This window comes from Arvicanthis niloticus, chromosome 12, assembly GCF_011762505.2.
Source record: "Arvicanthis niloticus isolate mArvNil1 chromosome 12, mArvNil1.pat.X, whole genome shotgun sequence".
Taxonomy (NCBI): domain Eukaryota; kingdom Metazoa; phylum Chordata; class Mammalia; order Rodentia; family Muridae; genus Arvicanthis; species Arvicanthis niloticus.
In genome coordinates, this window is record NC_047669.1 from 61,828,906 (window position 1) to 61,843,354 (window position 14,449).

The following is a 14,449-nucleotide window of genomic DNA, read 5'->3' on the forward strand; positions in this document are numbered from 1 at the left end:
TCTTGCTAATCATAACACTCATCTGCAATAGAAAAATGGAACTAAATTTTATCTAATATTTTATAATAATTTAAATAAATAATAATAAATAAATAATACTTAAAATTAATACTTTTGTGCATTTTGCTTATCAATTTTCTCTTTCTGCAAACTTTCCCTAGTCCCCTTTATGACAACTGTCAGTCTCTTATTATGTGAGATCAACATTGGGTGTTTTCATTTGTAAGTGGAAATATGCAGTATTTATACTTCTGTTCATACTTTATTTCATTTAAAATATTTTGAAGTTAATATTATTATCGATGACAAATTTTCTTTGATTTTTCTATAACTGAGTATGGTTCCAATACATATAGCATCATCATTTCTTCAATAATTCCTTCATTTGAGATGAAGGATAAATTCTTTTCTCAGGTATGTGGGAAGTATATGCATCAAGAATAGGAATGTAGAGTTCTCTTAACTTAATGAATAATAAAGGGGTTTTGTCAATACCAAGTAGTGATATAAGTAGATCATTTCTGTTGACTTCCTTGAGAAAACTTCATTTTGTTTTCCATATTAAATAAACTACCTCACTTTTCTACTGAAAATAAGTTTTTTTCTTCTTTTACTAGATTTTGTAATTTTAATAACAAAGATTGTTGATAGACTGAATATATTTCATTGTAGTTTGTGTTTATATTTATCTAAATAAGTGTTATTGAGACTTATTTATCTATTTCAGGGCAATTTGTATTTTTATTTTGATCAACATTGGTTTTAGCAAGTTTTTTTGTAAATAGATATTCATCAATTTTCATAGATTATTCATGGATCTTTTTATATATTAGTCAACTGTTCTAAAATTCAGCTGTACCCTTAGCCCCATCCACCAATATTAGTAACATTATTAATATTTTAGCTGCTTAAATTTTTAGTCCTTTTATATTCTGTCTCACAATTTCTTGTTGAGTGAATAACTTTCACATATTTCCTTGAATCCGTTAGCTATTTTTCCTTTGTTGATTTTTCCATGGACTGAGTAGAAACATCTTTGCCCTTGATAGGGATCTGTTTATTCATACTTCTTTGTCTTTCCCACAGTTAGATGTTAAACACCTTACAATGTATTAAAGTAAGTTCTTTGTTATTTCTAGCAGGTAGATTTTCAAGTCATGTATTTATGCCTTGTTCTGTTTTGAGTGTGGTCTTCTATGCAGAGAGGATATTCTGGCTTCTCCCTGTGGATATGCATTTTCTCATCACCATTTATTAAGATGTAGGTTCTTAGACTCTTTGACAAAATTCAGTTAACAATAAATGAATCTATTTATTTCTACATTGTTTTCCTCTGTCATTGACTTTTGTATACTTTTCTGTTAGCATCACCTTAATCTAGTTAAAAGACTTTGTAGTTTTGATGATGGAAAACTTGATGCCTTTAGGCATAAAAAAGCTTCGCTTGAGGTTTATTGGTTACTCAGAGTATTCTGTGTTTCCATGCAATGTCTAAGAATGATTTTATTTGTTTGTTTCTTTGAAGTGATTATTTATTTTTTCCTTTGAAGTTTCATTCAGCATGTTTAAAATTATTAAATAGTGGTTAAAACATTGACAGTAGTAAGTGAAAATAACAACATTAGTGACAAATAAAACTTTTCAAAATTAGAATAATCTGTTGATTCTCAATAATAATAATAATAATAAAAATAATAGAAATTGATGGAAAAAACAAATATGAGAAAGTTGCTATAGTTGATAGGCAGATTGTTTATTGCTTTGCATACTATAATATAAATCAAAGGCAGAATTACAATGTCATTGTTTTTGGATTAATATTCAGAAAACTACATTTGTTTTGGATTGATATTCAGAAAACTACATTGAGCATAATCTTGAAATCCTCTCTACTGCATTAAAACCAAATGAGAATTAAATGAAATAAGTTGTTTTATGAGTAAAATTAATTAATATATATGTATACTAAATAAATTATATTTCAACAATTTTATAAGAATAACAAATAAACAAACAATTCTATAACCTACCAGTCACAATTTTAGGTATATTTGATACTGTATTTGAAAAAACATTATATATTTAAACTTTAATAGACAAATTACTCCCTAACTGTAAATATTTTAAAACATTTTAAAAACTGTATCAACTTACAAAATCAAATGTAACTCTCTAAAAGTAGACTTTTGAATTTTTCAGTGATGAATAGTTTTGAAAATGATATCAAATAAGAAAAGCATCGAAACACTACACTTTAAATTTAGCAAAAGACACAAGTTCTGTAAGTAGAGTTCAAAACATACTTTAAACTATAACTTGAAGTTCTTTTTGTTTAACGTTGCCAATTCTTTATTTTTATTTCTATAATTTACTTTTTTCACATTGCATTCCAATCACAGACCCCACCCTCCTCTTTTTTCAGTTTCACCCTTACAAATTCCTCCCCCTGCTTTAAGTCCACCCCTTCTCTGAGAACAAGTGTAGCCTCTCTTGGGTACGTACCCATCCTATGATATCAAGTTGCTATCTTGATATCAAGGACTAACTGCATCTTCTACCTCAGAGACCCAACCAGTCAGTCCAGCTAGAAGAAGGGGATCCAATGGCAGGCAACAGAGTCAGATACATGACCCCAGCTCCAGTTCCAATTGTTAGGAGACCCACATAAACACCGAGAAGCACTTCTGCAACAAATGTGTTTGGAGCTCTGTATGTTCATTGGTTGGTGGCCCAGTCTCTGTGAGATGCCGTGGTAAATTTGTGTGCGTGTCTGTCTGTCTGTCTGTCTGTCTGTCTGTCTGTCTGTCTGTCTCTCTCTCTCTCTCTCTCTCTCTCTCTGTGTGTGTGTGTGTGAGAGAGAGACAGAGACAGAGAGACAGACAGAGACAGAGAGAGAGACAGAGAGATTTTTATGATTTAAGATCTCTATTTTGTTTCCTGTTGAGGTGGGAGCCTATCTCTGCCTCTCTGATTTTGTTGATATACAATGTAGCCTACGCCACTCTGAATCTCACAACTATCATCTTGTCTCTGCCTCCTGAGTTTCGAGGTCATGTGCATAATTCCTACATCTTAACAAGAACTATTTTCAGAAGGATAAATCTATGATTTGTAACAGACTAAATAGGAGAAAGCCGATAAATTTGTCCCACTTAAATTAGCAATATTTGAATGTTTAAAAGAAAAGTACATCAAGATAAAAGCAAAATGAGATGGAAATATTTAGACTGATATATCTATCCATTTGATTACAAAAATCTATAAGAAAATACCTACCAGTTAGTAGAATTTTCCCTCTATTTGTATATCTCAGCATCTGAAGAATTAATATTTTCTTGGTTAAAAAAGAGCAATACATAAAGAAAAATAAAATGCAAATATACCAACTGCATACCACTTAAATTATTAATTTTAATATGGATGTAATAAAATATCAAAGAAGGAACTTTAAAAATAATACTGTTGTACTGTGTTATTATATACTATCAACTGTATATTGAATGTTATGAACAGATAACATCAGTAGATATAAAATATTTTAATGTTCCTATATTTTATATAAAGAATGTATTATTGTTGTCATATTGAAAGTATACATTTGGGCGAATGAATCTGTATAAAATTATTTTTGAATCAGAATAATTCCATAATCCTACTACTTTAAATGTTTCCATTCACATTTTTTCTTATGTGGTGTAATGTGAATTGTTTTGGCTATCCTTGCTTTTGGAGCTGTTCCAAGTTGTAGGATAAATTGCCTCATTTCCCTTCCATGACTCTTCTTGCTTTTATCACCTTCAGTGAGCATTTATCAGTGGTTTATCCCAGTGGTACAGCAAACACTGTGTCCTCTGGAAGTAGAGTCATTGATGAGAGAAATTTGTTAAACATTCATATAGGTCATAGAATCCTACATTCTCCCTTTGCTTATCCCTTTGCAAAAGACCTGTCCCAGATCCGATTTGTAAAGGCATTAAGGATATTAAGCCTATAGGGATAAAGCTTGCCTAATGCCAATGAACAAGCTGCTTTAGCTGGAAAGGCAGCTTCCGACCGGCACTTAGATCAATGTTCTATAAATCTTCCACTTATTTCTACATACATACATACATACATACACACAATCATACACATACACACACACTTTGTCTCTGTCTCTCTCTGTTTCTGTCTCTCTCTGTTTCTCTCTCTCTCTCTCTCTCTCTCTCTCTCTCTCTCTCTCTCTCTCTCTCTTCTCTCTCTTTCCTATTCTGTCTTCCTTAATCAATAGCCTCAGTTTTATACAGTACTGGAGAAAGATGTGATTTCAACTAATGATAAAAACAGGTAGTCTCACAGGCTCAAGTTTTTAGTGTAAGCCTTGTAGTTATGTGGCAATGCTCTCAGACAATAGCATTCATCTTACTAAGAACCTGAACACAATATGAGCTCACCTGAACATAATATGAGAAGTAAATACCAGACTTTGGGTAGTTGAATTTCTCCTCATTTTCCTTGTCAGAATGCCCTAGAAAACAGGTCCTGAAGAAAATCAGTGTATTAATAGTCTGCAGAATGCCAGAAGGGAGAGAGGCATGAAGGGGAGAAGGTAAAATATGTCTGGGAGTGTTACTATGGCCATTGAAAATTTATAGCTTATGTAACTGTTCTGAGTGGGATGAGTCTTAAAAGGGGTGACTGGGCTGCTGTATTTCAGAAAAATATTAGGAGACAAAAGAACTCATCTATCTTCTGGCTCATCCAGCCTCAATTCTAGTTAGTCATATCACTTAGCCTTTCCATCATCACTAGGAATTCAGACTACCATGCGGGCTCATGGCCAACTAAAGTGCAGGGTCAGTACCATGTAATGTCATTTTAGAAGACATGTAATCATAGCTTTGAAAGGAATAGAAATAGTGACCTGGTTTAGTTGCCATAAAATGATGCTGGAATCATAAATATTTACCTTGGCTAAGTTAAGCAAGAGAGACAGATCTATGCTTCAAAGACCAGATAGAGACGTACATTGTTTTAAAATTACATTTTAGTTTTTATTTGTACATTGTTGGGGCTGGGGTTAGGGGGTCACATGTCACATATAAAGGCATCAGTTCTTTTCTTCCATCATGTATGTAGATGCTTAGGGATTAAACTCAAGTTATCTTAGGCAGTTTTCATGGTACTCATTCCATCTCTGAGAATTACTTATTAGGCCATTGCTTTTTAAGTGGCCACGTGCAATTATTTGATAAACAGTACTAGCACAATAGTCTTTGAATCTTGAACCTTAAAATGAGTAGAATTAAAATGGAAATAAAGTAGCAGAGTGGTGAAGAATTTTGGTGAACATTCCCATAGGTTATAGAATCTTGTACATTCTAGTTTATCCATGCAAAGAAAACAACCTGACTTCCCATCAATTCCCAGATTAATGGCTGTCATAAACTGCAAGCACTCCACTAAGGAATACATTGCAGAAGATTTCAGAAACTACTTATTTATTTATTTATTTATTTATTTATTTTCACAGATAGGTATTGTTAATATAATTTTGAAGCCTTGAAAATCAAGAGTTTCAGAATGAGTTCACTGTAAGTTCTTGTTACAGCTTGTATTTATACATTTTAAAGTATACATTAAGAGAAATAAAAGAGAAAATCCTTTAAATAAGTAATATATTAAAATATATATTTTCTGTCTAATTCAAAAAGTGAGGACAATATTTTGGAGTCTGATTTAAAATGGGTCATGCAGATTTAAAAGTAAATGACAATCCTTCTTTATTAATCTTTTTCATGACAAGTTTTGTACTTTGCATTTACTGCCTGTTCATGTTCTTTGATGAGAAATGCAGACTAAAGCAGAGTGTCTAATGTGTTGACTAAAAATAACCTTCAACTACATTTTAGACAGCTATGAAGACTAGACTGTATTATCTTTTGAAAGATCAGAACAAAGACCCTTTCATTTCAAGAAGAATGGATGATAAATTGCTCTAATTAGTTAATTTTAATTTTTGAGATGAATAAAACTTGTCTGCATATTATAAACGAGCAGTTTTTTTAGGGATTAGGTTTTTATGCTGTTTTTTTTTTCTAGGCAATGTACCAAACCACCTGGCTTAATTCTGGCCAAAGTTACTTTTGATCATCTTCTTAAAATTAGAACACATAAAACACTGCCGAGACTCATATAAAAATACACTAACTTCAAAATATGTCATTAAATCCACTTTTTTCATAACTACTTATGTTCCTTATGAGTCTACCATTTTCTTTTTTGATATGATAAATAACTTTCACCTTCATTTGCTCTTCAATTAACCTTATTTAACTGCCTTGCTATTTTCTCTCTTTATGTAAAACTGTTCCTTTCAAGTTTCAGGAATAAGGCATAATAATGATGCACTTACTCTGTAGAGACCTCGTAGTTGGACATCTAAAAACATATAGTCAGTGACATGAGACGCTTCAAAGGCTTAGACTGATAGGTAAAAGTTCTAAGCTGGCGTAGACTAGAGTAAACTGAAGGTCCGTTTGAGTAAGTTTAGGAGAGAGTGTATCAAAATCCAACAACAACAACAACAACCCATGTAAGCTGTGCTTTGGTAGCATAGCTTGTAAGCATGCATCTATAAACCCTTGTAAGCATGCACCTATAAATTTAATGTGCAGTACCAATGTAAAAATAAATAGAAAGATGATAGATGGATAGATAGATAGATAGATAGATAGATAGATAGATAGATAGATAGATAATAAATACATGATTACAACAACCAGCCTAACATGATTATTTCTTTATGTTCTATGAGAATTGTGTTCAATGGCTTTTGAACATACTCAGCAGTTTTCTCCAACTGCTTCCTGATCCATCCCCTCGTCCCTAGACAACAAACTTTGTGCCTTCTATGAGCACTTGCATTTCAGCATATGCTGTACAGTTGTTGGTGCTTGAGACATGTCTAGGACATACGGCTTTACTGGAGAAAGTGAGTCATTGATGGTGCACTTTGGGATTTCAAAACATTTCTAGTATGGAGTCTGTCTTCTTCATGAGCATGCTTTGACTTGTGGAATATGAGCTTCTGATCCATCATCTTTGCTCTTTGCTGCCGTGATGGACCTTTGTTCTCTGGAACCATAAGCTCAAGTAAAGCCTCCTTTGTATAAACCCTTTCTTCTTTCCTATTTATCTACTTATATATTTACAAATTGTAACTTAAAACTATTGTTATATCTCTTTCCCTTCCCTTTCCATCACCCAATCCCTTCCATGATCACCCTAGTTTCTTTAAATACTATTGTTATATTTTTTTCTATCTGTATGTGTGTGTGTGTGTGTGTGTGTGTGTATATATATATATGGATGTAGATGAATGAACATAAAAACACAGTATGTTGGGTATATTTTTGTTGGTACTGCATATATGGCTTCAAGATTGATCACTTGTGTTGAATAACTAACTTTCTTCCATCTCAGCAGTCTTTACATGTCTGTTCTGTAATTAGGGGTAGTCCATGTGCAGTTGTCCGTTTTACATTTACATGTCCTTGATATTGCCATTGCTACAGTCTTATCTATAAAGACATTTCTAGGAGGAAGTGATTCACAGCAAACTTTCTAATATTCTGGCTCTTGGAATCTTTCTTTACTCACATCCTTGATGTTTCTAGAACTGTCTATAATTTAATTGTATCACTCTATTGGCACCTTGCATAAATTTTCTGGCACACTAGAAACCAGAACAGGAAAGAGGCTTTCAGGTTAGACCCAACTCAATAATTTTAGTCCAGTATTCTAATTGTGCAGTATCTTCAAGAACAGGAGTTTACCTTCAACCTCTAAGAGGGAACAAGGACAGTAGCAATAGTCTGGATTATTTTTGGAGTTACTTGGGCTATTTACAAGGTTAATTTGAATTAACCGTTCAAAGGGAGGTTTCTTTCTTTTTTGTTAACGATTTTATTCATTTACATTACAAATGATATCCCTTTTTCAGTTTTCCCTCCACAACCTCTCCCATCCTATCCCAGTCACTTTTGCGTTTATGCGGGTTCCCCTTCACCCACTTACCTACTCCTGCCTCACCTCTCTAGCATCTCCTTACACTGGGGCATCAAGCCTTCACATAACCAAGGGCATCAATTCCATTGATGTCAGATAAGGTCATACTCTGCTACATCTATATATGGAGCCATGGCTCCCTCCATTTATACTCTTTGGTTGGTTGTTTAATCTCTGGGAACTCTGAATGGTTCAGTTAGTTGATATTGTTCTTCCTATGGGGTTGCAGTCCCCTTCAGCTCCAAAAGGAGGCTTTTTTTTCTGCCAGGTATTGAGATTTCTATTCATTTATCTTCGCAAACAAACTTCTCCCACAGTCTAGTTATATTTTCCTAGTTTCTGTATTTTCTCCATTGTTGTATGCACATATGAAGACTTATAGACAAGAAATACAAGAAATGCACATGCTAGAGAACATGCAGCATTTTTGTTTCTGGGTCTATGTTACCTCATTTTAAGGTGATATTTTATATATCTATCTGTTTACCTGAACATTCAGTGATTTTATAATTTTGGAGTTGAATAGTATTACATTATGTATATGTTCCACATGTTCATGATCCGTTACTGTGTTTAATGACGCTTAGGCTGTTTCCTTTCTATTATAAATAAAGCAGCAATGACTGTTGCTGAGCAAGTATCTGTGGAGTAAAATGGCAAGTCCTGCGAGCCAATACCAAACACTGGTAAAGCTGCATCATATGGTAGGATTATTTCTAGGTTTTTTATTATTCTCCATACTGAATTACAGAATGTCTGCACAAATTTATGTTTCCATCAACATCCAGTGAAGATTTTTCTTTTCTCACAACGGAGGCAACATTTGTTGTCAGTTCTTTTGCTAATATTACCTATTCTGACAAAATAAAATCACAATGTTATCTTAATTTTCATTTCCCTGATTGCTGAAGGAAGGTGATGAACATTTAACTCTTTATGTAGCCCATTTTTACAAAGAAAATATCATGTCATCTCTTTCTTTGGCTTTTTTTTTAGTTATTTGAATACTCTATATATTAATCCTCTGTCAGATATATAGCTAAGCAAGATTGATTAGATACATAAATAAAAATCTCCAAATATTTGAAAATGGAAGAAAAACATATATCCAAATAACTTATGAATCAGAAATAATGACTCAACAATAATAAAAAAAATACTATGAATTGAATAAGACCTAAAAGCATACATATGCTGCTAAAGCAGTAATAAGACAAAGATGTATAGCACTAAATTTCAACTGTCCTCATCTGGAGCTTTATTCAAAATGTTTAGCCATCTTCCTGGTAATAGTATTTTAATGTGCAGCTCTTCAAAATTTTGCTTTGGTAGAATACTTTATATACACTTAGAATTTATTTTAGATTATAGTAAAATTAAGATATTTGTATTGTAGAAATTGCCTTTCTTTATTGTCCTGTGAATTACCATTAAATGAAACTTAATTATCACATGGTGCATATTCATCATCAAACATTTTATTAGTGCTCATTTAGTTTACTAAAAGCAGACTCCGAAAGAGAAGTAGCATCTCCAGAGAAGAACCTGATGCAAGAAATCTAACAGTCTTGTATCACGTGCTGTTGATGGCCTATGTTGACACATTGCTCTGTTTGTGTTCCAGGTGGCTACACACTAAAGATGCACCCAGCTGGGAGGTATGGCCTGATTAATGTCCTTCACACATTAGGTGCAGATGGCATGACATTTATTACCTTAATTAATTTATTAGGCCTGCCATATGGGAGAAACAGCTTTCCTCTCCACTAGAATCACTTGGGAAAATGAAAGGACAACCCATTGCCATGGGATCTCATCAAATTACCAAAACTAGCTGATGATGAAAGAAATCAATGACTTGCTTAGACAGGATCAGTGCACATTGGCATCTTCCCATAGTTCATACTTTGAGAAACAGATGGAATGCAGTCTGTCATGCAAGGCTATATTTCAGGTTAGAAATTTTTATTACAATTTGTATCAAATAAAAGTGTTCTACACTCAGTATACAAAACCAGTTGACCAGCAGGAAGCACTAGTTAAAGCTGTGTATTACAAAAATATTATGGAATGCAAAAAGTCACTGAGTTGACATATGTACAAATTTAAATGTGTATATTTATGAATGATGTGGAGAGATTCTATTGGTGCCAACAGGAGGAGTGATTAATTATGTTGCTACTTACTTGTCACAAGATGAGTAAGTTTCAAGTACTGGTGTAACACTTCCTTAGGTCATCTTTTGAAACTGTATCTGGAAGTTGAAGTGCCACAAAATATGCAAAGAAGGCAAACAGTAAATATTTATTGAATTAAATGATTCTCCAATCTGTTTAAAATTATGGAGAAGACTTTCCTTTTTATTTCATAGTTCACTAAATACATCATTTGAATTTTTGATGTGATGTGAGTATTTTTCTTAAAAACTTAATGTTCTAGATAATATCTTAAAATATAGCAGCAATCTTGATTATTTATTAAATCATTAATTTAAATTTAGCATCAATATATATAAGGCAGGTCTTAAGTAAAAGATTAAGGAACAAATGACATAGATGTAGATATAGATATAGACATAGATATAGATATATACATACATATATTTTTATTGACTCGGCTATTTTGGAATACATTTCTATTTATGTACACAAAATACACCCCAATGTATTATATTGTCGACCCTTCTATCCCACAATGTAAACTTTTTCTTTGGGACTTTGCTCAGGAAGATAAATTTATCATGGTGTCTAAGCAAAACAAGCAAGTTATATTTCACCTTCCAATGGAACATATGGAGTTTAGTCAACTCATGAACTGGATTTTGACTGAATTGACCTTACTTTATCGTTGACAGCAGGAAAAAAGAAAGTGCCACTGAGGATGGAACCATGCCAGTGCACCAGATTTGTCACATTAGTACCAACTGAAATAAAATATAGTACTTGTAAGTTAAAGGTAAATATATAAATTCATAGGAATTTAACTCATATTTACTTATTTATTATACCCCAATATTGACTTATCCCTTTTTTACATTTCATATAATTAAATATTACTCAGAAATTTAAGGCATTTATTCTGTCAGTTATTGCTGTATAAACTGTAAAAAATATCAGAAGCAAAAACACATAAGTAAAAAAATAAGGTGCTATTCTATTGTACTACACACAAGTTCACAATGAAAACAAGTCAGTGACTAGCAATACTGAAAGGGAAGCTGGGCACTGAGCTATTTTTACCCATAAAATGTTATGTTATGATAATGGCAGGACATGCTATATTGTAATTGAAATTGTTCTCAAAAAAGTGAGAAAAAAAAGTAAATGAAGCCAAAGGAAAGAGAAAGGTAAGATACTCCTAGATCTGAGACTGTGTGGAAGGAAACGTCACATGGTGAAGAAACAAGAGACACCGTCACGAAGCTGTTGATCACTACTTAACTGACATATAATGTGAACATATGCATGCAAGGCTCACCCACAGTGCATGCATGCATGCGCAAGCACACACACACACACACACACAGAGAGAGAGAGAGAGAGAGAGAGAGAGAGAGAGAGACAGAGACAGAGACAGAGACAGAGACAGAGACAGAGAGAGATTTACTTTAGCTATGTGCTTCAGAAAATGTAATATTTCTAGCCTGAAAAGACATCTGACATCTGCTGTTAGTTAAGCCTTCAAGTAAGAGCAGCGGGCATGGTCCCGCACAACTGAATTCTCAGCATTCTGGTTGCTTATGTAAGATCAAGATTTTGAGGGAAGCCCAGGCTATACAGCAAAATAATGTTTTGACTTTTTAAAATACTGGTTAAAACTCTGAAGAATTTGGCAATATATTAAATAAATCAATATTTGAAAAACTGTATTTTCTCTAGTAATGGATAAAAGAGTTTGACCTGTTTTTTAAAATGTTGTCATTTTTAGTTTTCTTCATAAATGACAGTAAAGGCACAGTGGCAGGGGAGGGCCATGGTTGGTAACATTGCATCTACTGACACAAAACAGATGAATCCTGGTGTTATCAGGCTGAATACCATGCATGTCTTTCTGAGTCTGGGCAACCTCAATCAGGATATTTCCTAATCCATCCATTTGCTTACAAAATTCATGATGTCCTTGTTTTCAGTAATTGAGTAGTATTCCAAATTATAAATGTGCCACATATTCTTTATCTATTCTTCAGTTGAGGAACATTTAGGGAATTTCCAATTTCTGGCAATTATCATTGAAGCTGGTATGAACATAGTTGACCAAGTGTCTTCATGGTATGGTGGTCATATTTTGCTTATATGCTCAGTAATGGATTAGCACATAATGGGTGCTCAAATTGTGCTTTAAAGTTCCATACACTCTAACTATTTTGTAAGAAATCACCAAGTAATAAATACAAATGGATTTTATATCAAAATAAGAAACAAATCCATGTTAGAAATCTGGGTATAAAATCACACAATGATAATACCATTACACAGGTGACTGATTCAATAACGAGTTAGGGGCTAGCCTGGACTACAGAGCAAGAGCCAGCCAGATATAAAGAAATCACAAGAATCCCAAGCTTATATCATCCACTCAGTCTGTTCTGAAGTCTCCAAATTTGGAGTTAGCTTCAGGGACGCCAAGATTGTTCTTCAACTGACACCATCCCTAAGACCCAGAAACAATTGAGTGCAGACAAATTTACACACAAACACACACCATCCCTGAGACCAAGAAAAAATCTAATTATAGAAAAACTTACATAAGACACACATAATTCCATACAGGAATTATGCAGAAGAAGAACGGAGATGATTTGGATTCAGATAGAAAACTCAGCAGGAGATTGAAAGCTTTGAAAAAGCAGGAAGTGGTTAAGTCCAAGAGATGTATGTGAAATTATTTGTTGGAAGAAGATACCATTACTATTAAAAATAGATAGAAAGAACAAATACATTATCAGGTTGGTTTGTTTATGATCCAGTTTTGTGTCACTGAGGGTAAAATGGAGATATTTCCTTCTAATGACATGTTCTTTCTATGTCAATATCACTTATTATAGAAGATATGTTGGTAAGTAAATGTAATAAAAGAGGATAGGTATAGAGAGAGGAAGAGATGAGGGATGGAAGGTGGGACACAGAAAGAAGGAGAAAGGAAAGAAAAAAGGTAACAAACAGTCTATGAGAAATATGCAGAGAATTTTGAGTACCCTAAATTAAGTATGTAAGTATTGTTTACAAGATTTTTTCAATTTTTTCCAGAAGAAGGCTATGATTTACATACAAATAGGAATTAGGTTCAAAAATACAGATATAACTTAAGTTCAACATTTACAATGACTCAAACTATAAAGCAGTATTGCAAACTCTATCTTAATCTAAGATCTGATAGTCATACATAAAGGCACTCTAATATAATTATTGTAAAATGTAATTGCAAATATTCGTTTTGAAATATATGCTCTATTTCTCTGTGACATCTGCCCTTTTGTAGGGAAAGCTTACCATCAGTGTCTTTTCAGATATAAAAAGTAAAATGCAAGGAAAGCATTTAGAATAATTATTCAATCATGAAGTTGGTTTAACTTCACTGGGCTTTTGTAGAAGAAAATTGTGGGGACGAATCTCGCGGGCGGGGGGAAGGGAGGGAGTCCGGCAACAGAATCTCAGGGCGGTCCGGCACCAGGGCTTCCCGCGCCGCCAGCGGAAGATCCCACATTCACGCAGCTGTTGGTGGGCGGGCAGGAGGCTGCATCGGCAAGGTTCCAGGGTTCCAAAAGCTGGGAATCAGGCAGAGAGACCATGGACACGTGGAGTCCCCGGGTTTTCCAAAGCTTTTATTGTTCATGACATGGTGAATGGATGCAAGTGTTGTGCGCTTCCCCCGCCAAAGGCCAGGGGAGACCAGTCTTATAGGGAAGGGAGAAAGGGGAGGGAATAACTTAATTAGCTACGCCCCTGGCCTTTTGATAATTCGTTAATATTTAAATCTCTGGAGGTAGAGACTTGTTAATCACGCCCTCTACCTGTCCTACGTGACTGAAAATAACAGGTTAAATGGAGTTACCTCATCCAAGGCCCAACAGAAAATCATTCTTTGTTGTAGACAGTTTTGTTAAAATTCATGTTCCCTTCATGCACAGCAGAACCTTAGCTCCCGAAAGGAGTGATCTGCTCTGACACAATTTGCTTCCCATAATTTTACCATTCACTAGACAGCCTTATTAGCAGTCTTTCTTCAGCTAGAAAGAATTACTTGAACATTCAATTACTAGACAAAGTGAATATTGTTTTCATATCATGACAATATATATTACCATTGATGTCTTATTAACAATTGTGAAGGACCATGGTCCTTAATGCAATGGTGTGCAGTGATGCCCTGTTGAAGTCATAGTCCCTTTGCATCTTTGGCA

The 14,449-nt window shown here is 33.9% G+C and overlaps 1 long non-coding RNA gene across 1 annotated transcript; it reads right to left on the reverse strand.

Moving 5' to 3' along the window:
* Positions 1–4,430: 4,430 nt before the first annotated feature.
* On the reverse strand, positions 4,431–13,912 carry LOC143434023 (uncharacterized). The gene is made up of 3 exons (XR_013103167.1): positions 13,539–13,912; positions 10,236–10,303; positions 4,431–4,521 (listed from the first exon to the last, which is right to left on the reverse strand). It is a non-coding gene; the product is annotated as an uncharacterized LOC143434023 (long non-coding RNA).
* Between the last annotated feature and the right edge of the window lie 537 nt (positions 13,913–14,449).